Source organism: Rana temporaria, chromosome 10 (genome assembly GCF_905171775.1).
Source record: "Rana temporaria chromosome 10, aRanTem1.1, whole genome shotgun sequence".
Lineage (NCBI taxonomy): Eukaryota > Metazoa > Chordata > Amphibia > Anura > Ranidae > Rana > Rana temporaria.
Genome location: NC_053498.1, coordinates 56,145,377 through 56,170,477, shown reverse-complemented (window position 1 = coordinate 56,170,477; position 25,101 = coordinate 56,145,377). Strand labels below are relative to the sequence as shown.

General features: G+C 45.6%; 1 pseudogene; it reads left to right on the top strand.

Annotated features, from left to right (window-relative positions):
• The first annotated feature begins 13,700 nt into the window (after nt 1-13,700).
• On the top strand, nt 13,701-13,878 carry LOC120916691 (annotated as a pseudogene).
• The last annotated feature ends 11,223 nt before the right edge of the window (nt 13,879-25,101 follow it).

Sequence of the window (25,101 nt, the reverse complement as noted above, 5' to 3'; positions counted from 1 at the left end):
TCTCCAGGCCCTTTCTCATGGCGTAGTTGTGCAGAATGCAACATGCACCAATGATCTGGCACACAAAGTTTGGGGAATACAACAGGGTCCCCCCGGACTTATCCAGGCATCGGAAACGGGACTTCAGGAGGCTAAATGTGCGTTCCACCACTGCACGGGTACGTGTGTGTACATCATTGTATTTTTGCTCTCCTCTGGTTTCTGGATCCCAGAATGGAGTCATGAGATGGGGCCCAAGTGCATATGCCGCGTCACCTGGAAGGGAAAAGACAGGAGGATGTTAGTCGTGCATGTGCCCCTCGCGATGTCTGCATCATGGGGTCGGACAGTCATGCCTGACTCCCATGTCACTCACCAACCAGCCAGCTGTTCCTGTACACGTTCTGTTCGAATGCTGTTGGGATGTTGCTTTGACGGTATATGTAGCTGTCGTGGCTAGACCCGGGGTGTTTGGCACGGACATGCCATATGAGGCATTGGGCATCGGCTATCACCTGTACGTTGATGGAATGCTAATGCTTACGATTGCGGTATATGTGTTCTGTGTCACTGGGGGGCCGTAGTGCCACATGTGTGCAATCAATGGCCCCCACGGTGCGTGGGAATCCGGCAATTCTGAAGAAATCCGCCATTGCCTTATGCCGCAGATGCTCCTGGGTGGGTTTGATGATGTGGTTTGCGGGGACAACCTGGTGCACACATCTGCTCATGGTGGATTGTGACATCCCATCCACTACTCCACTTGTACGCTGAAAAGATCCACTGGCGAGGAAATGCAGTGTTGCCAGGACCTTGACTAGTGGCTGCACTGCTTGTGAGCGGTGTGTCTGGCTGGTGATGTCATCATGCAGGGTTGTGGCTATTTCCTGGATGGCTTCAGAGCTGAATCTGAAGATGCGATACACCTCCGATTCCCCCATGCCAAAGACGTTCATGCGCGTTCGGTATATCCTCTCCGGTGCCCTCCTCCGTGGCGGTGGACCCATTAGTAGTGCTAGGACCACGGCTGCCATGTGTTGTCCTGCAAGTGTGGTTGCTCAGCTCCTCCGTAATGGTGCTGCTGAAGCTGCTCTCCAGCTGACTTGAGCTAGTCTGGTGCAAAGTTACCCCTGCTTTATGAGGGGTAACTTTACGCCAGGCGTACAACTTACGCGCACCGCGCGTAGCCTGTGCCGGTCGCGCGTATGTTCGTGAATCGGCGGATCTCCCTCATTTGCATATTTGCATACAACATTAATGGGTGCGCCATATACGTTCGGCGTAAATATGCGCCCGCACTCCGCCGGCGGAGAAAAGTAATGTCGGTCGGGAGAAGCCTATTTTCAGGCATATCTAGTTCTATGGGTACGGCGCAAATATACGACGGCGCACATTTACACTTACGCAGCGTATCTCGAGATACGTCGGCATAAGTCCTACCTGAATCTACCCCTGGGTCGTCTCCTGGCATCTCCCCGCCATTATATACCCCCTGGCTTTTTCTCCCCACTGGTGGGACCTGACCCTGTTCCGTTGGGGTATCTCCCAGGGTTGGTAGCCCGTCATTGCCTCCCCTAGGTCCACTATCCATCCATATTCCCTCCATACCTCCAGGGATCTGCAGACTATCCCTCCGTTCCAGGCTCAGGGCCCCTCCACCGGTGCTTAGCTCTCTGCCGCTTGGAGGCTGCATCCGTACACCGCAGGACTATTGTTTTGTGCACCGCGGCTTGGCGCTGGTGAGCCTCGTTCCACCTTCATATGGCTTCCTCCTGCCTCTGGGTTCCTGTGTCTCTCCTCTCTGTTCTGAGTCGCCTTCCTCGCAGCACTCTCTCCTCTTTGCGGTGTCAGGTACGCTCTCAGTCTGGCGGCTGAACTCCTACTCCCGCCTCCAGCAGGCTGAAGTGCCGCCCGCCTGCGCGTCATCATCTATCTGCGACCGCTACTGGCTTCTTTCCTGCTTAGGAGAAACTATGCGCTCTAGATGCATGCAGCCATCTCACTAGGTGAAGCCCGGGAATGTGTGAGAGCTCTCACATCACGTGTCCACTGGGAATGCTACAAAGTGACTTGCTTAATTCTGTAAAGGCTGTTGCCTACTGCTATTGACAGTCTGCTACACAGTTCTATTAAGATGTTGTCCTCACTTAAATAGTTAATTTGGAGTATCCTACTAATTCCATTCTCCTATCCACGTTCTCCAAATCAAACATAAAATCACATCCCCTAGACTGGTAATTGGAGACAATGGCCCGGATTCACAAAGCACTTACGCCGACGTATCTTGAGACACGCCACGTAAGTGTAAATATGCACCGTCGTATCTATGCGCGTGCCCATAAACTGAGATACGCCTTAAAATAGGCTTTATCCGACCGATGTAACTTTCCTACGCCGGAGTATCATGGGCGCATATTTACACTGGCCGCAAGTGGCGCTCCCATTGATTTCCTATTCAAATATGGAAATGAGGGAGATACGTCGATTTACGAACGTACTTGCACCTGCGCGCATAATATACGCGGTTTGCGTAAGTCGTACGTCCGGCGTAAAGTTATTCCCTAAATATGAGGCGCAACTCATGCTAAGGTATGGACCAGGGAACACAGCCGTCATATTTTACGTTGTTTACGTAGTACGTGAATAGGGCTGGGCGTAGGTTACGTTCACGTCATAGGCAGTGATCCGTCGTATCTTAGGGAGTAGTTTCGACGTGATTCTGAGCATGCGCACTGGGATACGTCCACGGGACGGCGCATGCGCCGTTCGTTTTAAGTATTTGTTTGGTACTCGGCCCATCATTTGCATGGGGTCACGCCTCATTAGCATGGCTCACGCCCACTTCCACCTACGACGGCTTACGCCGAGGGAACCCAGCGCAGTTTGGGAGGCAAGTGCTTTGTGAATTCAGTGCTTGCCTCTCTGCGCTACGTCGGCGTAGCGTATATTAGATACACTACGCCGGCATAAATATGCGCCAATGTGCGGAAGAGTGTGTGCACCTGACTGTGTGAAAATACCATGTAACAATAATCAAGCTGCTTTTACCGCTACAAAAGGGGCATTGCACATGCAGTAGATACATACAAGCAAACCACTGGCCAGGGACTATTCCTCTGAATCTGTGATTTTCCCAGGATTGTTAGCAACCTCAAAGTTCTTGTGTGCTGCCAACGCTTCATCTGTTCACAGCCTCCGTGCCAGAACTGGAACAGTACAGATTGTAGTTAGTGCAAATCAATACTCAGACTTTCCAATGACAGGACCCAGTCTGTGCATTCATTTTCAACATGGTTTATTGAGTCATTCATTATTTGTGAGTTTTCAGGGAAAAAGCACCACCTAGAAAATTAACGGTATGCACCAGTAAAAACTGAAAATGAAATATTGTGATCCATACACAAAACATAGGGTTACTACATTCAGGCATAGCTTTTGTCCATAATCTGGTAATCCTGGAGTGCCTGTTGGTAATGATTGAACTGCAGCTTCGTTGCGTCTGCTTGAAAGAGAAGGCATGATAAAAAAGTGTCAGTGCTAATGCCGCGTACACACGATCGGATTTTCCGATGAAAAAAGTCAGATGGACTTGTTTCATAAAAATTTTTGAACGTGTGTGGGCCCCATCGAAAAAAAATCAGATGGGAAATTCCGATCGTCTGTGTGGAATTCCGTCGGAGAAAAATCCATGCATGCTCAGAATCAAGTTGACGCATGCTCGGAAGCATTGAACCTAATTTTTCCTGGCTCGTCGTAGTGTTTTACGTCACTGCGTTTTGGACGGTCGGAATTTAGTCTGACAGTGTGTATGCAAGACAGCTTGAACGGAATTCCGATGAAAAAACCCATCAGATTTTAGACCATCGGATACTCATGTGTACGTGGCATAAGAGTTTTTTCAGCCACCAGTCAGATTCAGTGCTGTCTTACTTGCAGTCTGAATGGGACTGTTGGTGCAGGAAACAGTGAGGCCTCGTACACACGACAGAGTTTCTCGGCAGAATTCACCGAGAAACTCGGTCAAAACCCGGATTCTGCCGAGAAACTCTGTCGTCTGTACAGTTTTGGCTCGATGGAGCCGCCGAGGAACTCGACGAGAAAATAGAGAACATGTTCTCTATTTTCTCGTTGTTCTCGTTGTTCTATGGGAGAAGGCGGCCCGCCGAGCTCCTCGGCGGCTTCATCCCAAAACTCGACGAGGAACTCGACGTGCCAAGCACGTCGAGTTCCTCTGTCGTGTGTACGGGGCCTGAGAGGGGAACGTAAAGGGAATTTTCACTCTTGCAGTCAAATTTGAGACAACCCCACTATATTTCAAAAAATTGAAATGCTGTGTCAATGGGAACACATAACATATATGAATGGGACTGTTGGTGCAGGAAACAGTGAGAGGGGAACGTAAAGGGAATTTTCACTCTTGCAGTCAAATTTGAGACAACCCCACTATATATATGTTATGTGTTCCCATTGACACAGCATTTCAATTTTTTTTTTTATATTTCTGGCCTTTTAGAAGTTTCTTGATAGGTGGTGTCAACGATTACTGCAAGGATATTATATAAGAGGCCAGGTCTTTACATATTTAACCCTTTGTTAGGACAAAGTTAAAATCAAGTTACAATTGATGATCTAGATCAGTGGTCATCAACCCTGTCCTCAGGGCCCACTAACAGGCATAATTCCCAACATTTTGAGATGAGAATGAGGGACACCTACTAGCAAACGTATGTAGGCACAGCACACGCCCCCTGCCACACCCCCTTAAAGGAGAATTAACCAAAAAAAGGTTAATTAAATTCACAAGGGCTTTTTTTTCGACCACTGTTCCTTTATACAGGCTTTTAAAATTCACAAATGCAGCAATTTGTAATTTGGTGAAAGGTTTAGCACTGGGAAACACTTTTTGAAAGATAAAAAGTGCATTTTGTATACAACTATATAGACCAGACCAAAATAAGGGACAAATGAAGAATGAGGTACATTGCTCGAAATCAGGGACAGTTCCTCGAAATCAGGGACAGTTGGGAGCTATGTAACAGGCCAGGTATGCAAGATAACTGGAATACATTAAGTAGTTAGGAGGTAGAAAAGCGCAGCTTCCCCTTTTGGGTGGAGCTCCACATTAACTACATGAACAATCATTCTGTACGGCAAAGAAACAGTGGAAAAATACTACATACTGTACATAAAGTAACAAAGTTGTCCATATAATATATCTGCTAGATTGATGCCTCCCCAGCACTATGGCCCCTCTATCCCCTAGATATCCCCCAGCAATCTGACCCCTCTACACCCCAGATATCCCCCCAGCACTCTGACCCCTCTACACCCCAGATATCCCCTAAAGCACTTTGACACCTCTACTCCCCAGATATCCCCCCAAGCACTCTGACCCCTTTACGCCCCAGATTTCCCCCCAAGCACCTGAACCCTATACGCCCCAGATATCCCCCCAGCACTCTGACCCCTCTGCATCCCATATATCCCCCAGCACTCTGACCCCTCTACGCCCCAGATATCCCCCCAAGTACTCTGACCCCCCTGGGTTCCAGATATCCCCTAAAGCACTTTGACCCCTCTACTCCCCAGATATCCCCCCAAGCACTCTGACCCCTTCTACGTCCCAGATATCACCCTCAGCACTGTGACCCCTCTACATCCAATATATCCCCCCTGCACTCTGATCCCTCTATGCCCAAATATCCCCCCAGCACTCAGACACCTCAACACCCCAGATATCCCCCAGCGCTCTGACCCCTCTACATCCCAGATATCCCCCAGCACTCTGACCCCTCTACACCCCAGATATCCCCCCAGCACTCTGACCCCTCTACATTCCAGATATCCCCCCAGACACTCTGACCCATCTACATTCCAAAAATACTCCCAGCACTCTGACCCCTCTACACCCCAGATATCCCCCCAGCACTCTGACCCATCTATATCCCAGATATCCCCCCAGCACTCTGACACCTCTACATCCCAGATATCCCCCAGCACTCTGACCCCTCTACATCCCAGATATCCCCCCCAGCACTCTGACCTCTCTACACCTTAGATATTCCCCCCAGCACTGTAACCATATACCATAAGATACCCCTTGTACTGTGACCCCACTACAACCCTGATACCCCCTACACTGTGACCTCTCTACATCCCTGATACCTCTAGCACTTTAGCCACCCAAGCATTGCTACCCGCTATACACCCCAGATCCCCCCTCAGCATTGTTTTCCTCCATACACCCTTGATATCCCCCAGCACCATTATTCCATACATGTAGTACCCTCTTTTCCAGTGGAGATACCGTGCATGTAAACTTTTGGCTCTGTGCCCACCGCCAGCACAGCACTTACCTATACCAATCAAGCAGGCAGAAGGAGGGGTGGAGGAGGGAGAATCCCTCTGGGCATTCCAATCACTTCGGTGAAAACATTGCTGGACAGCTAGACTCACCATGACACCATCCACAATGCTACTTCCGCAGGTGGGCTCTCAGTGCTGCCGACTCAGCAGCTCCCACTCCAGCTCCTACCCCGCAGCCTTCGAGTCCTTTGAGTATTCAAGCTGCAGGGTTGGGACCTGCAGTATTTTGATTTAGTGTCCTTTGCACAGTGTGCACCTAAAGCTTACCTGAATACAATTACTGGTGTTCTCATACAAATACAGGCAGGGACCTGCAGTATTTTGATTTAGTGTCATTTGCACAGTGTGCACCTAAAGCTTACCTGAATACAATTGCTGGTGTTCTCATACTAATACTACAGGCAGGGAGCTGCAGTATTTTAAGTTAGTGTACTGTGTCCTCTGCAAAGTGTGCAACTAAAGCTAACTGAAGACAATTGCTGGCATTCTCATACTAATAATACTACAGGCAGGCAGTTGATTCTGCTAACCGCAGTATGATCAGTATATATATACATCCCAGCTTTGTGCAGCTACATCTCCCTGCAGGCCATTAGTATGTCTGGAAGGACAACAAGGAGAGGCAGACAGTCACAAGCCAATAAAAGAGGGCAAGCAGGCTCTGTGTCTAGAGGCAACAGTGCTGGTCGTGGACACCATGCATCCTCATCAGCACATGGCTGTGGGACACCCCAATGCCGAAGACTTGGTAGAGTGGATGACCAAGCCTTCCTCATCCTCCTCATCCTCTCTCACCCAGGCTCAGGGTACTTTGTCTGGCAAAGCAGCTGCCAACGCGGCCTCTTCCCTCGGCTCAATGGCATCAGTCACTCCTTCCCTAGCCCCACCATGTCCTCCTGAGGAATCCCCCGAACTGTTTGACCACAGTGTTGGTACATGCGCAGCGTTTTGTAGGCTCCGATGGTACCCAGCTAGAGGAAGGCAGTAACGTGAGTCCAGAGAGAGGGGGTGGCTAATTCCAGGATGGCAGCAGGGCTGAATCTGTAGATGCGATACACCTCCGAATCCCTCATGCCAAAGACGTTCATGCACGTTCGGTATATCCTCTCCCGTACCCTCCTACGTGCCTGTGGACACAGTAGTAGTGCTAGGACCACGGCTGCCCCTGGCATACAGATGTGTTGTCCTGCAAATGTGGTTGCTCAACTCGTCCGTAACGGTGCTGCTGCAGCTACTCTCCAGCTGACCTGTGCAAGTCTGGTGCAGAGTTACCCCTGCTTTATGAGGGGTAACTTTAGGCCGGATGTACAACTTACGCGCACCGCGCGTAGCCTGCGCCGAACATACTTTCGTTCGTGAATCGGCGTATCTCCCTCATTTGCATATTTGAATAGGAAATCAATGGGTGCACGAGATGCGTTCAGCGTAAATATGCGCCCACGATACGTCGGCGTAGGAAAATTACGTCGGTCGGAAGAAGCCTTTTTTCAGGCGTATCTGGTTCTGTGGGTACGGCACACAGATATGATGGCGCATATTTACACTTACGCGGCGTATCTCGAGATACATCGGCGTAAGTCCTACGTGAATCTGGCCATTTGTTCCCTTTTTAAATATGGGCACTACATTGGCCCTGCGCCAATCCAGTGGTACTATTCCTGTCATTAATGAGTCCCTAAAAAATAGATATAATGGCTTTGAAATGACATAGCTCAATTCTTTTAAGGATCTTTGGGTGGATGCCATCTGGTCCAGGTGCTTTATCCTCCTTTATTCTATCTAAATATTTCTGGACCATATCACTTTTGGGCCATTGTGTATCATTTGGGGCTTTGTCACTACCATCCCCATTATGGACATGAGCTCCCCCATGCTCTTTTGTATACACAGAGCTGAAGAAAGTATTTAATAAATTAGCTTTCTCTTTGTCCCCATTCAACCAACTCTAGATTATTTTGTAAAGGGCCTACATGCTCAGACCTGACCTTTTTACTATTAATATATTTGAAGAATTTCTTGGGGTTTGTCCTACTATCTTTTGCAATCTGTCGTTCATTTTGAATCCTGTTATATTCTTTGTAACATTTAAACAACACTAGTGTTCCTTCATTTTTATATTTTTAAAAAGCCCTTTTCTTAGGCCCCATACACACGATAGAATCCATCCGCTGAAAAATCCCAGCGAATGGGTTTCAGCGGATAGATCCTATGGTGTGTACACTCCAGTGGATCTGTTTCCGCGGATATTTATCCCCTGGGATGGATTTCCAGCAGATAAATATTTAAAGCCATGCTATCAAATCTATCCGCTGGAATCCATCCCAACGGATGGATCCGCTGGTCTGTACAGACTCACCGGATCCATCCGTCCGAAGGGATCCCCCGCATGCGTCGTAATGATTCGACGCATGCGTGGAATTCCTTATATGACAGCGTCGCGCACGTTGCCGCGTCATAATCGTGGCTACGGCGCGACAGGTCATCGCCAGAGGATTTCGGCTCGGATTTCAATGCGATGGTGAGTACACTCCATCGCATGGAAATCCGCACAAATCCTCGAGAGGATTTATCCGCGGAAACGGTCCGCTGGACCGTATTCGCGGATAAATCCTCTCGTGTGTATGGGGCCTTAAAGTTTATAGCTTTTTTAACTTTGGCTGTGAGCCACAAAGGTTTTATTTTTAGCCTTTTAAACTTATTGCCCATGGGAATATACTTTGCAGTGAGGTCCCAAACAGTCTTTTTGAGGAATTCCCATTTCTGTTCTGTGCCCATTGATGCCAATATTCTCTCCCAGTCTAAGTCCTGGAGAGCAGCCCTCATCCTTGGAAAATTTGCTCTCTTGAAATTAAGTGTTTTTATCCTTCCCGTATGTGATTTTTGCTTACAGCTAACATCAAATGAAATCATGTTATGGTCACTGCTACCCAGGTGTTCTTTTATCTGAACACTAGTAATACGCTCTGCATGGTTTGAGATTACCAGGTCCAACAGAGCATCATTCCTAGTTGGGGCCTCAATAAGCTGGACCATAAAGTTGTCCTGCAATAGGTTTAAACATGTTTGTCCTTTTACTGTCCCAACAGTGCCATTACTCCAGTTAATTTCTGGGTAGTTAAAATCCCCCATTATTATCACCGTCCCAGCCCTTTCCATCTGTGCAAGGAGCTGAGTCTCCACCTCCTCATTAACATTGGGTGGTCTATAACAAACTCCAATGATTAACTTTGAACTATGCACATCTGTATGCAGATCCACCCATAATGCTTCAGACTCATCACACTCTCCATCCACCATGTCCTCTTTCACACTCGTTTTAAGATCACTTCTCACATAGAGACAGACCCCTCCACCTTTCTTTTTTACCCTGTCTTTCCAAAAGAGTGCATAGCCAGGAAAATTAATAGCCCAGTCATGTGAGGAATGAAGCCAAGTTTCAGCAATACCAATTATATCATAGCTCTCCTGATGCACCAGAGCTTCCAACTCACCTATTTTGCTTGGCAGACTTCTGGCATTGGTGAACAAACACTTTACTGCATTAATATATTTTGACCGGTCACATACTATTCTCTTGGGTATTCCGAGATTGCAACTAGGACCTGCTACTCTACTTACCTTGGGTTTATGTGCTTTGGTTACCCTACGTCTAATGCCCCTAATTCTACCCTCTTGAATATGTTCCACACTGACTATCTCTATCTCTGGACCCTCCGCCCGTCGTTTAAAAACCCCTCGAACTTTATGGCCATCCTTATTCCCAGCTGATCTGCACCCTCCTCATTTAGGTGCAGTCTACTTAACAACAAACCTACAATCCCTGCCTTGTTTGCCTGTATACTGTTGTTCAGAGTCCAAAGCCTTTCCTTTTTTTTATTTGGATGCACGGTTCCCCTTAATATCCATACAAGACCCAAAGGGGCTGGTAATGGCCTGGGGGGGATCCATGCCATTTTTCTCAATGATTTTCATCCATATTGCCAGGACCAGACATTAAAGCCGTAAGCAGTTTTAAATGACTTTTTTCCTAAAGAAATGTCATTTTGTGCAGGGACAGTTCTAAACACAGGAAACATGTGCCACTTCACAGGCATACTATAGACACCCAGCAGGTCAGATATTTAAAGGAAAATATTTTTTTTTTAACTTAAAGCATCATTAAAATCACTGCTCCTGAGAAAAAAGGCAGTTTAAAAAAAAATTGCATTGATACATGTTTTTAGGACAATAACTTGCATATTAGCCTTTAAAATTAGCACTTTTGATTTCGAACATTAGAGTCCCATATACTTTAGGGGGTTCTAAAGTTTGCGCAAACTTTCGGTCAGTTCGAAGGTTCTGATGCAAGCCAGGGGGGGGTTCGGCTCATCCCTAGTTGTATGTAATCAGACTTGAGGTGAAGTAAATGGTTGGGAGTTAAAGGTTCCAAACTTGTTGGATCATTGATGTTGTCAACTGTAAGTGGACGACTGTTAACAATAGACATGAATTTATAGAATAGGGTCCTAAGTAAAGCATCATCTATTCTTCCGAAGCTCTTTCTCAACACTGAACTTAACACATTTCTTATGCCGCGATTATTTTTCAGGTTGTAAAAAACAACGTTTTTTTAAAATTTAATTTAAAACGATGGTGTGTGGGCTTCAGAGCATTTTTCGGGTTCTGAAAAAAGGGCAATTTTTTTTTCGAACATGTTCTATTTTTTCACGACGTTTTAAACAATGTCGTTTTTCGGGTGGTAAAAAAAGGTCGTGTGTGGGCTTTAACGACGTGAAAAACCCGCGCATGCTCAGAAGCAAGTTCTGAGACGGAATCACTCGTTCTGGTAAAATTACAGTTCATAATGCACATTCATCACGCTGTAACAGACAGAAAAGCGCAAATTGTCTTTTACTAACACAAAATCAGCTAAAGCAGCCCCAAGGGTGGCGCCATCCGCATGGAACTTCCCCTTTATAGTGCTGTTGTACGTCACTGCGCTTTGCTAGAGCATTTTTCTTCACGATCGTGTGTAGGCAACGCCGTTTTAATGATCAAGTTGAAAAAAACATTGTTTTTTCTAGAGCCTGAAAAACATTGTTTTTTAGAACCCGAAAAATGATCGTGTTCTGATTTGTCTCCTCCTGTGTGGCTTGCATGTGGAGCATTCATGTGAAAATCACATATACTCAGTTACTTTTTCTTTATCGATCTCTTTTAGAGCTTTCTTCAATTCATTCTTTGCTCCGACAAAATTAGATCCTTGGTCAGATCTAAGCTCTCTGACAGTACCTCGAATGGCTATGAAACATCTAAAGGCATTAATGAATGTGTCAGTTGACATATCTTCTAACATTTCCAGATGAATTGCTCTGGAGCTTAGACATATAAATATTAGTCCATATCTCTTGTACTCCTTGCAGTTTTGCTTGGTGATGAAACAATCCATTCCACTATAAAGAAATGGTGGTGATGGGTTTACACGATCTACCGGTGAATCTGCCATTCTTTGTTCTACAGTAGGTCTACGTGCCATTCTATAGGTTACGCATTTACTTATATACTTATTTGCTTCCTTTTACTATTCAGTAACCACCTTCTCTCAAACAGTTTTGGATAAAGCTTTTTCCTTGATGCAAGGATTTGCAATCTTGTGAAGGTAGAATTTTTGGGTAGAATTTTTGGGTAGAATTGCTGGATAACAATGCATTTTCCAGTCTCCCTCCCACCTTCAGTATACCATCCTGTAGAACAAGATTGAGCTTGTACAATGGGTGGTTTTTGGGAAGCCTTTTGAGTTCTCGACTAAAGCCTCATACACACGATCAGTCCATCCGATGAGAACGGTCTGAAGGACCGTTGTCATAGGTTAACCGATGAAGCTGACTCATGGTCCGTCTTGCCTACACACCTCTCTTTTAAAAAAACGATCGTGTCAGAACGCGGTGATGTAAAACACAACGACGTGCTGAAAAAAACGAAGTTCAATGCTTCCAAGCATGCGTCGACTCGATTCTGAGCATGCGTGGATTTTTAACTGATGGTTGTGCCTACAACGATCGTTTTTTTCCCATCGGTTAGGAATACATAGGTTAAATTTAAAGCAAGTTGGCTTTTTTTTAACCTATGGTTAAATAACCTATGGGGCCCACACACGATTGGTTTGGACCGATGAAAACGGTCCATCAGTCTCTTCAACTCTACACTATAGAATCTCTGTTGAATGAGTCTTATGACTGTTTGTTCAGCTTTCTTTCTTTCCTCTACATTCAATGATTCCTTCTTTCTTAATCCCCCTTGCCAAACGTTGAATTCGAGCTACTACGTTTATGGCTGTATTCCATTTTGAACATCTGGCTAGTCTTTCAAGTATGTCATTTTGACACTTGGCAGCAGTGCTCAATGTTTGTACAATTTTTACTTCTGGATCACCCATAGACAATTCTATGTCTTCTTGGGATACACTCTTTTCTTTAGAACTTATGTCTGCAAAGTCAGATTCAAGGATCTTGTTTACTGCCGCTGAACTTACAGCTGGTAACTCTTGGAGAGATATACGATGACACAATCCTGTCACCTGTCTTGAGTTTGCAATCTGCTGTTTTCCTCCAACAATGCCCCATCCTAGATCAGTTTGAGCAGCGTAGGGTCCACACTTTCCTCCTGTGATTACCTTTCGTGGTACCAAAGCTTCGGGACAATCATATCCTATCAACAGTCCAACACCAAACTCTTTCAGTTTGAATGAAGTCCTCTAACTCTCAATCTTTTGACCCTTTGACTGTTCACTAATGTGTCTCTCTTGTGGTGGGTTTGAGCTTCACTGGTTCTGTAGTCACTTGTAATTTCTTGCAGATTTCTTGATCAATGAAGGTGACATCACTTTGGGCATCCAGTAGTGCATAGGCTTATACCTTCTTATTCTTCCTTTTAGGATTTGAAATGCACAATGGTACAACCATTGATGTGCCGTTGCTTTCCCTCACTCTGCAAGAGGATACTGATGCTTTCTTTTCTTCCTCGGCATCTTTAGTTATTGAGGATTCATCCTCCTTTGCACGTTCTTCACGTAGTGGTGTAGGATGGTGTCCTTTGCAAACGCTGCATGTGGCCCTTTTCTTACACTCCTTAGTAATATGGCCTTTTCTTAGGCACCCACAACACAGTTGGTTAACAAGTACAAACCTTTTCTTTTCATTTGGTGATTTCTCCTTCAATTGTTGGCACTTGTGTTCTCTCCACAGAACATGCACTTAAAAGTAGTCTGAGGATTTGTCGGTTCTGTCTCTCTACTGATCCCAGTAATGACTTTGAACTTGCTCTCATAGGTATCTAGACCTTTAGCTGTTGTGTCGGTTGCAAAGCTAGTTGCTCTTACACTTACCTGGCAGGGGAGACACCATGATCATGAAGGTGGTTCTCCCAGGGCGAGGCTCGGCCATTGCACTCTAGGCCGTGCTGATCGTGGTGTCTTCCCTGTCACTTCTCGGCCTTTTGGCTGGGACTAGGTGTGGTATCTGTTCTTATCAGTTGTCAGCGGAGCGCTGAAGCACCTCCATTGGGAGGGTGGATGCAATCCAATGGCGTCATTGCACCTGGAAGGATGGTTTCAGCAGGGACTACGCTGTGCTGCCCGACAGATACTGGGGGCCGGCCCATGGTTGAGTCTGAGCCATCTGGAAGGGTGCTCCTGGTGAGGATGAGTGCTGCGCTTGGTCTTGGTCTTTTTGCCGAGTTCTAGTCTGGCCTTCTGGCTGGCTGGTGTAAGTGCTATCTATGTCAGCGATCCGGTAATGCCCTGGGATACGACAGGGTAGTGCCATGCAAATCCACCGGGTTGGCTGGCAGGGGTGGAGGGCTGCACTGGCCGGTCGGGGGGTCGGATATGGAACGAAAAGTCTATGGTGCATGTGCCCCTGGAGTGGCAGTCCAGGGGTATCTGAAGATCACTGTGTGTGAGGGACACATTGATTTAAGATACCACGGTCACTGCACCAGATACATGCTTTTTTTAGCACCTGCCTCCTGGGCCGGGCCTTTTGGCTAGGACCGGAGGAATTTTTTATTCCTGGCCGGAGGGCCTGGTCATTGTTGAACACAATAACCACTTCTTTCACTCTCCTCTTCACTATCCCTTTCCCGGTCTTTCCCAGTGACGTACGAGGGTGCGTCAGAGGGGGCAGGGTCACGTGACGGGTGGCCGCTTCCCCTATATAAGAAATGTCACAGCTCCAGCACGTCATTCCGCTGGGCTGTGTCCAACGGAGAGAGGAGCTGCCTGCTGCGCTCTGGACGGATGGATCTTCTCATCGCTGGACCGGACCGCTGATCACCCGTCCGTCGCTGGAGAGATCATCCGTCGCAGGATAGAAGACAACGTTGGAGCGGGGCCCGGGCCGAGAGTGGATTCACATTGCTGGATTTTTTTTATTTTTATTAATAAAGGATTTTTTCCTACGGTGTCTGTGTGTTTTTTTTAACTATTTACAATTCCTTCGTGAAACGGTAGAGGTACAGTGTACCCCATTACCAATTCACATGGGGGGGGCCAGGATCTGGGGGTCCCCTTTGTTTAAGGGGTCTTCCAGATTCTGATAAGCCCCCCGCCCGCAGACCCCCACAACCACCGGGCAAGGGTTGTGGGGATGAGGCCCTTGTCCCCATCAACATGGGGACATCCTCCCCATGTTGAGGGCATGTGGCCTGGTGCGGTTCAGGAGAGGGGGGGGGCCGCACTCTGTCCCCCCCTCTTTTCTGCGGCCGGCCAGGTTAATGTGCTCGGATAAGGGTCTGGTGTGGATTTTTGGGGGAACTCCATGCCATTTTTTTTAAATTTGGGGTGGAGTTCCCCTTAAAATCCACACTAGACCTGAAGGGTCTGGTATGGATATTTGGGGGGAACCCCACGTCGATTTTTTTTTAAATTGACGGCGGGGTTCCACTTAATATCCATATCAGACCTGAAGGGCCTGTTAATGGAATTTGGGGGGACCCCCAGCTTTTTTATTTTTATTTTTTATGAATGAATCATCTCTGTAATTGCCAGAGTCGACAATTCATTAGAGCCGCAAAGCCGGTTTTAAATGCCTTTTTTCCTTTCAGAAATGACACTTTGTGCAGGGGCAGTTCTATGTACGGAAAACATGCGCTTTTTCACATGCTGACTTTACACCCCCCCTAGGTACGAAATTTAAAGTAATATTACACTTTTATTGTTTCACTTTTAGCATTATTAAATTCACTGCTCCTGAAAAAACAGCCGTTTTTAAAACTTTTTTTTGCATTGATACATGTTTCCTGGGACAGGACCCAGATCCCCAAACACTTTTTAGGACAATAAATTGCATATTAGCCTTTAAAATTAACACTTTAGATTTCTCCCATAGACTTTAACAGGGTGTTCCGCGGCTTTTCGAATTTGCCGCGAACACCCCTAATTGTTCGTTGTTCGCCGAACAGGCAATGTTCGAGTCGAACATGAGTTCGACTCGAACTCGAAGCTCATCCCTATTCTTCAGTATCTGTACTCTCCCTTCAAGTTATTTAACCACTTCCATACAGGGCACTTACGCACCTTCCCGCCCAAGCCAATTTTCAGCTTTCAGCACTGTCGCACTTTGAATGGCAATTGCGCGGTCATGCTACACTGTACCCAAACAAAATTGGCGTCCTTTTTTCCCCACAAATAGAGCTTTCTTTTGGTGGTATTTGATCACCTCTGCGATGGTTGGACATGGCTGATCACGTGGTAAAGAGTCTCCGTGAGAGACTCTTTACCGAGATCGGTGTTGCGGGGGCGCGCAGCGGCTCAGAATCCTGAGGACGTCATATGACGTCCAGTCAGGATTCTACAACCACTTTGCCGACGTCAATATGTCATTGGCGGGCGGCAAGTGGTTAAACACTTTATGATCTCCCTGAGGCTTAATCAATAGTTTTACTGGCTCTATATTGCTGTTTGCAGTTTTATAGCACGCTTGCTATTGCAGTTTGATAGCACGTTTGCTATTGCAGGTTGACCAATTGCTGTGATGTTTGATATTGAAATTTGATGTTTGTTTGAACGTTTGGTTTGGTGGAACTACAAGTGAACACATAACTAGTTAGTATACAGTTCTAATCACACTATTAACAATAGGAACATATATAGCTGTATTAAATACCTATTTTGGCCACTTCCATAAAACAGAACTCTGACTGGTGTGTGTCTGCTCAGATCTTCTCTCTCTGGTGTAATGAGCTCTAACAGCTCTGCTAGGGAACTTTCCAGACAGAATGAGTGTAAGGCTGGCTGTGATTGGCCAAGACTTCTGCTCAATGTGAGATTGGTTGTGATTGGCCAAGACTCCTCATGAGTCACAAAAGCTTAACTCTATGCTTTCTGGTTTCAATTCTGCTGTGTCATTGAGCTTACCTTACAGTCACACAACAAATCTTAAAAGGCATATTCTCTCTTTTGCTTCTGTGGACACCATATCCAACTGTTATGTCATCCATATATAAAGTCACAGTAAATAACTCTGCTTTTATCTCTCACATATGAGCATATGAACTGTATTGGGGTTATTAGCAGGTCTAGCTGTATATACATGTAAGTCACATTAGCAACCTAGGACAGGTCTTAGCTGGCCAGCTACAACTAGGCAGAGTGGGGAGATGCTTGTTTACATCAGCATCTCCCCGTTCTTCCTCATCGTGAGACGCGCTGTGCGTCCACAATGCTGCTTCCTTAAAGGGGACATATAGGGCCAGATTCACGTAGATCAGATCTTTAGATCCGCTCGATCTACCTGATTTAAGATCCGCTCCCGCAAGTTTGCGAGGCAAGTGGGTAATTCACAAACCACTTACCTCCAAACTTGCGGCGGCGGACCGCAAAACCCCCGGCGGAATTCAAATTCCGCGGCTAGGGGGAGTGTACTATTTAAATCAGGCGCGTTCCCGCGCCGATTTAAATGCGCATTGCGCCGTCCGCGAAATTTCCCGGCGTGCATTGCTCCCACTGACGTCGCTAGGACGTCAGTGGTTTCGACGCTTACGTAAACGACGTCCATCCGTATTCGAGAGCGACTTACGCAAACGACGTAAAAAAATTCAAATTCGACACGGGAACGCCGGCTATACTTAACATTGGCTGCGCCTCATAGAAGCAGGGGTAAGTATACGCCGGGAAAGCCGCTACGGAAACGTCGTAAGAACACTGCGTCGGGTCCGCGTACGTTCGTGAATTTGCATATCACGCTGATTTACATATTATTCTATGTAAATCAGCGGGAACGCCCCGGCGCCATTTTCAAATTGAAAATAAGATCCGACAGTGTAACACAGTGTAACTCTATGAATCAGACGCATAGATAGGACCAGTGTAAGTCAGAGATACAATGGTATATCTGGAGATACACCGTCGTATCTCTTTGTGAATCTGGCCCATAGTATTGTTTTGCCCAGGAGTGCCATTCTGTCGACGTATAAGTGTGGGCGGCGGTCGGCAAGCAGTTAATGACCGCTAGGGGGCTTTCTTCTTGGGAGTCGGCATGCACCGGTCCCGCAGGGGTGATAGAGAAGAAAGATAAGGAGTACAGCTCACTTTAGCCCCGGGGAGTTAGATCAAGTCTCCACTTCCCACTTGAGACAGTACAAATACCCCCAAAATTAACCCTTTTTGAAAAGCATACAGTTTGAGGAATTTCGTAAGAGGCATGGCGAGTTTTTGGAAGCTGTACATTTTTTGTCACTTTTTTTGGAAATATCCCCCAAATGATCCCTTTACATACTGTCACTAGTGCAGTACAGTGTCATCATATGACTGATGTGGTGGTAATCAGGCATACTGACTGGTGACAGTATGTTTAAAGAAAAAAAAAAATAGCTTTTATTTAACTTTTTTAAAACATTATTTTCTTTTTTTTAATCTTTTTCATTTTTTTACATACAATAATCTCACTTTGCACACCCTTCCCCCCCCCCCCACACACACCTGTCATCACGGTAAAATAAAAAATAGCTGACAAAGTTCTGCTTTCCAAGTCACCTCGCATAGACGCTGTTTGGACAATAACAGAGAAACAGAGCAGAAGCACACCTGAGGTCATCCCTCTGCTTTTCTTTTTTGCAAGCATTTTTGTGTCAACATGTATAAAGCAATAGGGCCCTGATTGAGTTATTTCCTCTCTGATTGTGAGACCTGCTATGCTGTGATGATTATGATGCTATATCTACAATAAATAAATATTTTTTTAATACATAACTGAATTCTATTGTGTTTATTAAATATTTGCCTAAACATCTACTTTGAATCTCAGCTGCTCGCCCACTAGTTACTGGACAGTTACTGACTGACAGTAGGGGATATACAATTCCACTCGTACAACCGGATTTGTTTCAGAATTCAGGAAATAAGCCATGTGATTGTGAGTGCGCATTCTGCCAGTGTTAATTACAGGCCCTAGGAATATTTGGACATGGAAGTGCCACCAGCTCACAGTGTAAAATCCATCTGTTCTCTTGATGATATTTAAGTAAAAAATACACAGGCACCTTCTGCCCACTGCCTTTCAGTCTGTTTCTTTATTTCTCATGCTCCATCCAAGATATACAATCTGATTAATAATTCAGACAAACCTCAAAAATACAGAGAAGGGGGAGGGGGGTTTGCATTAGAGATAAGAAGGCTTGGGCATAATAATCAATGCATAAGATAGCTGGAGTGTTTCACATAGACCATTAATGTGCACAACACTAGAGCAGCTGAAGCTTTATTGTAATATCTGTGAACCATATGCACAAATACCAACTTAAAGAGTCTTCGGCAATAAATCAGCAAAACAGGCACTGTACCTTTACTTAGAAAGTTGTAAATTATTGTAATTATAAACATAAAGGCTTTAATGACTTTCATTGCCTGCTTAGCCATATGAATTGTATTGCCCTGCGGCCCTGCTACTACCCATGCTGTAGAATTCTGTTGGCTAAATTGGTCTCCCAGTAAATAGTGCCTCGTAGTTCCAGCATCAACATCGGCAAACAGTCTCCTCCTCTTTTTCAGGCAATAACCAATAACACCAATAGATTTGCTGAGTCTTCCTCCTACTAACCACCAATCAAAGAAAAGCATTTATTCTTCCATTGATCACCATTACAAAGCCTAGTGCACACTATTAGAAAATTAGATGAGAAATGACAAACATTTGATTTTTTGTTTGTTGGTATACTGCTTTCAAAAGTTGATCAGGACTGTTTAGATGAACATTTCCAAAAGGACATGTTGGTAAAATGTTCTTGTTAGTTATAATTTTTTCCAATTTTTGTTTAATTAGTACAGTATTCATTCTATAAAAATCAAATGATCAAGTCCACTTATTATCAGAAACAATGTACGACCATACACTAGACATTGACTGTAGCTAAATATATGGGAAGTTGTCCTCAGTCGTTCGAGAGTATATTTACTGTGGAAGCAACCCTGGTCCATCTTTTGTCAGTCTCTGGGAACCAGGGCTTTCTAGGCCAGGCTGGTGCTACCAGAATGACTGGTTCCATGGAACTATCAGAGCGTCTGCTCCAATTGCCGGAGGATTTCTTGTCCGAGAGACAAACTGTTGTAGTTTGTTGTTGAATCTGGATGCCAGTAGGTTGACCTCTGGCCATCCCCAATGCTGGCATATTTCCTGAAATACCTCTGGGTGTAGGGACCATTCCCCCAGGCAGATCTGCTGATGGCTGAGATAATCTGCCTGCCAGTTTTCTACTCCCGGGATATGGACTGCCGATATCATTGACACATATGTTTTTTTTTTAAATTGTAGTTTTTATTGAAAAAAAAATTCTATACATATAAAATCATGTGTGAAAACAGTCAAGGTTTGTATACAACATATATCATATCTGTAAAATGTAATCAAAACAGTTACAACGCCACCAATACAATGAAAGTCTAGACTTTAACTACATGGGTCAGGTGAGTTAAGAGTAAATAAAAAGGATAAACTCTGAACAAAAGAACATCTGTTAAACAAATGGAAACCCAATGAGTGGGTATTTCTAAACAATTTATTTTAAGTCATGGATAAGCAAATTGTTACTCATTGGGTCAAGTGTTAGTGAAACCCCTAGGGCGCTCCAACCAGAGAACGAAGGCACCACACAAGGTCCCACCTAGTAAAAATAACAGAAGGGGTATTAGGGGAGGGGGGAAAAGGCACCATGGAATCATCAAGGTCATGAACTAACAAACCCTAGAAAAATGCTAGGAACCGTGGTCAGGGGAGTGTCACTTCAACGGGCTATATGGAACTAATACCAGGGTTAAGGTCTGAGTGATCCCATAAATCCTAGATTTTTTTTAAATTGCGGGACAGTGTCATGCACTATTGCAGTGAGGCGTTCCACTCTACAGATCTGTTCCAACGTTTGTAGGACCTGTGAGAGGGAAGGCTGGGAGGGGGAAAGACACCGCAAGGGTATAAGGCCCGTTTTGCAGCAAGTAGAATAAAGGCGGACAATTTTTTCGGCATATTTGGAGAGGCCCAACAGAAAGTGGACAGGATCCAGTGGTAGGGAAATACTAAACAGATCTTGCATAAAGGTCTGAATGGATATCCAAAATGAGATATTGTAAATGAGAGCCAACGTCCCCCCGGCATCTTCAACACACCCGAGGAGTCTGGGGATCGTATCTATGCAGAATTTCAGGGGTTCTGTACCAGAAAAATAATACTTTATAAGACGTCTCTTTTTGTTCCACACATTGTGATGACTTGGAAACAGCCTCCCAAATCTTCCGCCAATGAGGGAGACGGATGGGATGATTCACTAACTGGGACCACTTTTGCATATAAGAATGGGACGTGTCAGTGCTAGGGCTTGCGTTATGCAAAAACCTGTAGATGTCAGTAATGAGATGAGTCTGGTATGGTCCCTGGGCACATAGGAGTTCAAACGGGGTCGGTTTATCCAGGACTAGAGTAGAGGATTTAGAGGCGAAGTGGTGTTAAATCTGAAGGTAGGAGTAGAATAGTTGTTTAGGGATTTGATATTTCCTTTGCAGTTCATCAAAGGGTAAACGTGTATGGGTGAGGGGATGTACAATGTTTCAAAGCTGGAATATGCCTGCCTGCGTCCATGGAAGCATTCGAGTGTATGATAGGCTATCAGGGATATCAGGATTGAACAGCACATTTAGCAGCGGTAGGCACGGGGAATGCGAGATATAATTGACTGGAGCATTTCTTCCATATGGAAAGGGAGGATAACATTGGGCCTAAGCATATATTTCTAAGTTGGCTTATGGAGGAGTTAAGGTCCGCCCAGATCATGGCACATGGATGAACTGGTCTGGTAACGCTCATTTCAATCTCTGCCCATACACCGGGCACCATTCTAGAGGACCAAGTGATAATTGTTTTAAGATGTGTGGCAAAATACTATTTAATAAGATCTGGGGCCCCCAACCCACCCCGTGACTTGGGGACAAACATTACTGAGCTTGCGATCCTGTGTGCGTTATAGTGCCAGATAAAGTTAAGAAATACTCTCTGCGTGGCTTTAAGTTGTGACAAAGGAATGGAAATAGAGAGGGTGTCAAAATTGGCACATATCTTTCTGCCCAGACAAGGATGTAGTTTACCTCCTTTAGAGCTCAATTACTCCTTGTACCGCCTTGGTGGATTATATATATGCCACTGCAGTAGTATAGCGTTCAGGAGTGGAGGGTCAGACGTACTGCCCACAATTCCAGGACGTTGATGGGCAGGATCTGCTGAGAGCCCGTCAAGGGTGAGAGAATGGCCTAAGAGACTGGCATCTGTAGTCAGTACTTTTCGGGTTACTGGGAGAAAGAATTTTCCCCTTTGCAGGTCCTGATCTTGCAGCCACCAATTTAAGCTTAAGGATGCCTGAGCTGATAAGTACATTGGATAATCCAAGGCTTTTCTTCCCCTGTTTTAAGCCAACAAAATGCTTTGTTTTAAGGGCCTGGAATGGAACTGGGCATAGAACACTGCCTCGAAAGAAGATACCATCCTCCCAAGAAAGCTCATGCAGAGCTAAATCGAGGGTTGTCTGGTGCCCCTTATCTGATGCACCTGAACCTTCAGGGCACAGATCCTTACGTGGTAAGAATACTCTAGCTTGGACCGTGTTTAGGATCAATCTAGATACTTTACATTTTGAGCTGGTCTCAAGTTTGACATTTTGGTATTTATGATCTAGCATAAGCTCTTTAAATACCACACTGTGTGTATTATGCTCTGTTCTAGAGCTTGTACTGAGTGATCTCTGAGCAAGAGGTCGTCCAGGTACCCGAGCACCAGAATCTCTTGGGCTTTTAAAAAGCTCAGTACTGGTGCTAGGACCTTTGTAAATACCCAAGGGGCTGTAGTCAGTCTGAAGGGTAGAGCCACAAACAACTGAAAATTACGTTCCTCTACTGTAAAACGTAGGAACCTCTGGTGAGGCTGAAAAAATAAGTATGTGTAAATACGCGTCTTTTATATCTATGGAGGCTAAAAAGTCTCTCCTCTGAAGTGAGGTTACTACTGAGCAGACAGACCTCATCCGAAAGGATTGTATCGTTAGATACTTGTTCAGGGATCTTAGGTCCAAAATGGGCCTGGTGCCCCTGTTTGGCTTCTGAACCGTAAACAGGTTTGAGTAAAACTCTGTGCCCCTTTCGAGTATCTGAACCGCTACAATTACTCTTTGATGCACTAGGTGATGTAGCCCTGGCCTTGTGGCCTGCCCCTGGTCTAAGCGTCCTGTGAGCGGCGGAACCGCCCTAATGCTGAGACCTTTGAGGAGGCAGTCCCTGAAGTTTTAAATGAGGGATGTCTGGTGCTTTTCTTCACAGTAAGTAAAGAACTCTTCCCACCAGAAATCTTTTGGATCTATTTGTCCAAGTGATCAACGAACAAGTATTCCCCATAAAAGGGAAAACCTGCTAATAACTTTTTACAAGGAAGCTCGGCAGACCATTTTTGTAGCCATAAAGTCTGTGCATGTGTAAAGACCTGAGAGCCAGACGAGAAACCTGCTGTATAGAATCCTTTAAGGCATCAACAGCAAAACACAGCACTCAAGGAATATCTTATATTTAGGCAGATCATCCTCCTGGTTAGGCCTATTAGGCCTCTTGATATGATCCCTTAGGGACTGGCAAATACCAATTGCTGCAACAGCTGGCTGAAATAGCTGAATTGGTCAAAGAAAAAGGAAACCCTTAATAATAACTCCAATTTCTTGTCCACGGGGTCCTTCAGGCCCTGTGCGTTATCTACCGGATTAATTAATTTCTTATTTAAGGAAGAGACTGCTGCATCTACTGCTGGCATGCTCCATTTTTAACAGACCTTTCATCCATGGGATATGAAAGGGAAACCTGTTAGGAGGAGTAAAGGTCCTATCAGGATTTCCCAATCGGCATACACTGCCTGTTCCAGCAGAGGGTGTAGGGGGGAAATTCTGTGTGGCCTAAAGAGACCTCAGGGATCCCAGAGAGAACCAGGGGGGGCTCAGTTACCTCTGTTTTAAAAAAAGGCAATTTAAAGGCCGAACCATTTCGGTCAGGGTCTGGTGAGAGGCCTCTGCAAGGCAGACAGCTACTGGATATTTTCTTGTCCAGATTGCTCGGAAGTAGACTCATCTGCCGGGCACTCCACTGAATCCTAAACCTTTTAGCTCTTCCCTAATCTCAACCCATTCCTGCTCCAAACTAGGAGACTCCAGAGGGGGGGATTGGTCACGCTTCTTGCCACCCTGTGGGATGGAAGCAATCCTGCCAGCAATCCTGTGCTCTAACTCAGATAGGACTGAGGACTGTTCATCCTTAGTGATAAAGGGTGAAGCAACAGTGTTAACTGTAGGCACAATACCATATAGGCGCAGCGGCTCAGATTGACCGGAAATCTCTGGTCTTTTAGGGGATACAACACTAGGGATACATCTAAGTTCATCAAGAACTACTAATGAGATATGTGTGCCCTTCCCTGTAGAGTTAGTCCCACTCCTCTTTTTGGAAGACATTTACAGCGACAAACAAAGAGGACTTGGGTGTGTGTGACAACACCCTTAGAAGGGAGACCCTTTAATAGGGCTCACCATGCCCCTATGCAACAATCCTGCTAAGCACCTTTAGCCTGCCAAGCAACTCCTGGTGACTCACGTGACCCGGGTAAGAAGAACCAAACCATTGCAAGTGTTTGTTCAGAGCCTGTGTCTTACAGCTGCCTTCTGGAAGCACTGCATGCTTGGCTTGCCAATCTTAAATGAGCTGAGTGTGTGCCAAAAAGGCGTAGCTGTATTTGCGTATGACGCAAATCTTTGTGCGCCAGAAAAAAGACTATTGCGCATGTGCGGCAAAGCCACGTGCGCCATGGCCACCAAACAAACAACTGTTGAAAACAGTGACGCACTTGCGAACGCCTGTGCACCATGGTGAACCAAGTGAAAATACAGGTAAGGTAAAAAACAGCTAGACACAAGCAGAAGAAAGTACACTTTGCAAACACCCACAGTTAGCCCAAAACTATCCCGTATGGTCACAACACACAGGTGTTCAGCCCTTAGCTAGCTTGACTAATTGTTACAATTATTGGGACAACCCACAATATAATCATAATAAAGGGGTTTCACTTACCCATCCAGGCGCAGGGCCACTTAGAAACTAAGGGCCCAATCTTCACCCTTCACGGTGGGTTTCGGACACACGGGACCTTCAGGGACTGGGTGCCCTTTCAGTTTTAGGATTCACTCCCCTGGACCTGTATAGCACCCTGCAGGAAA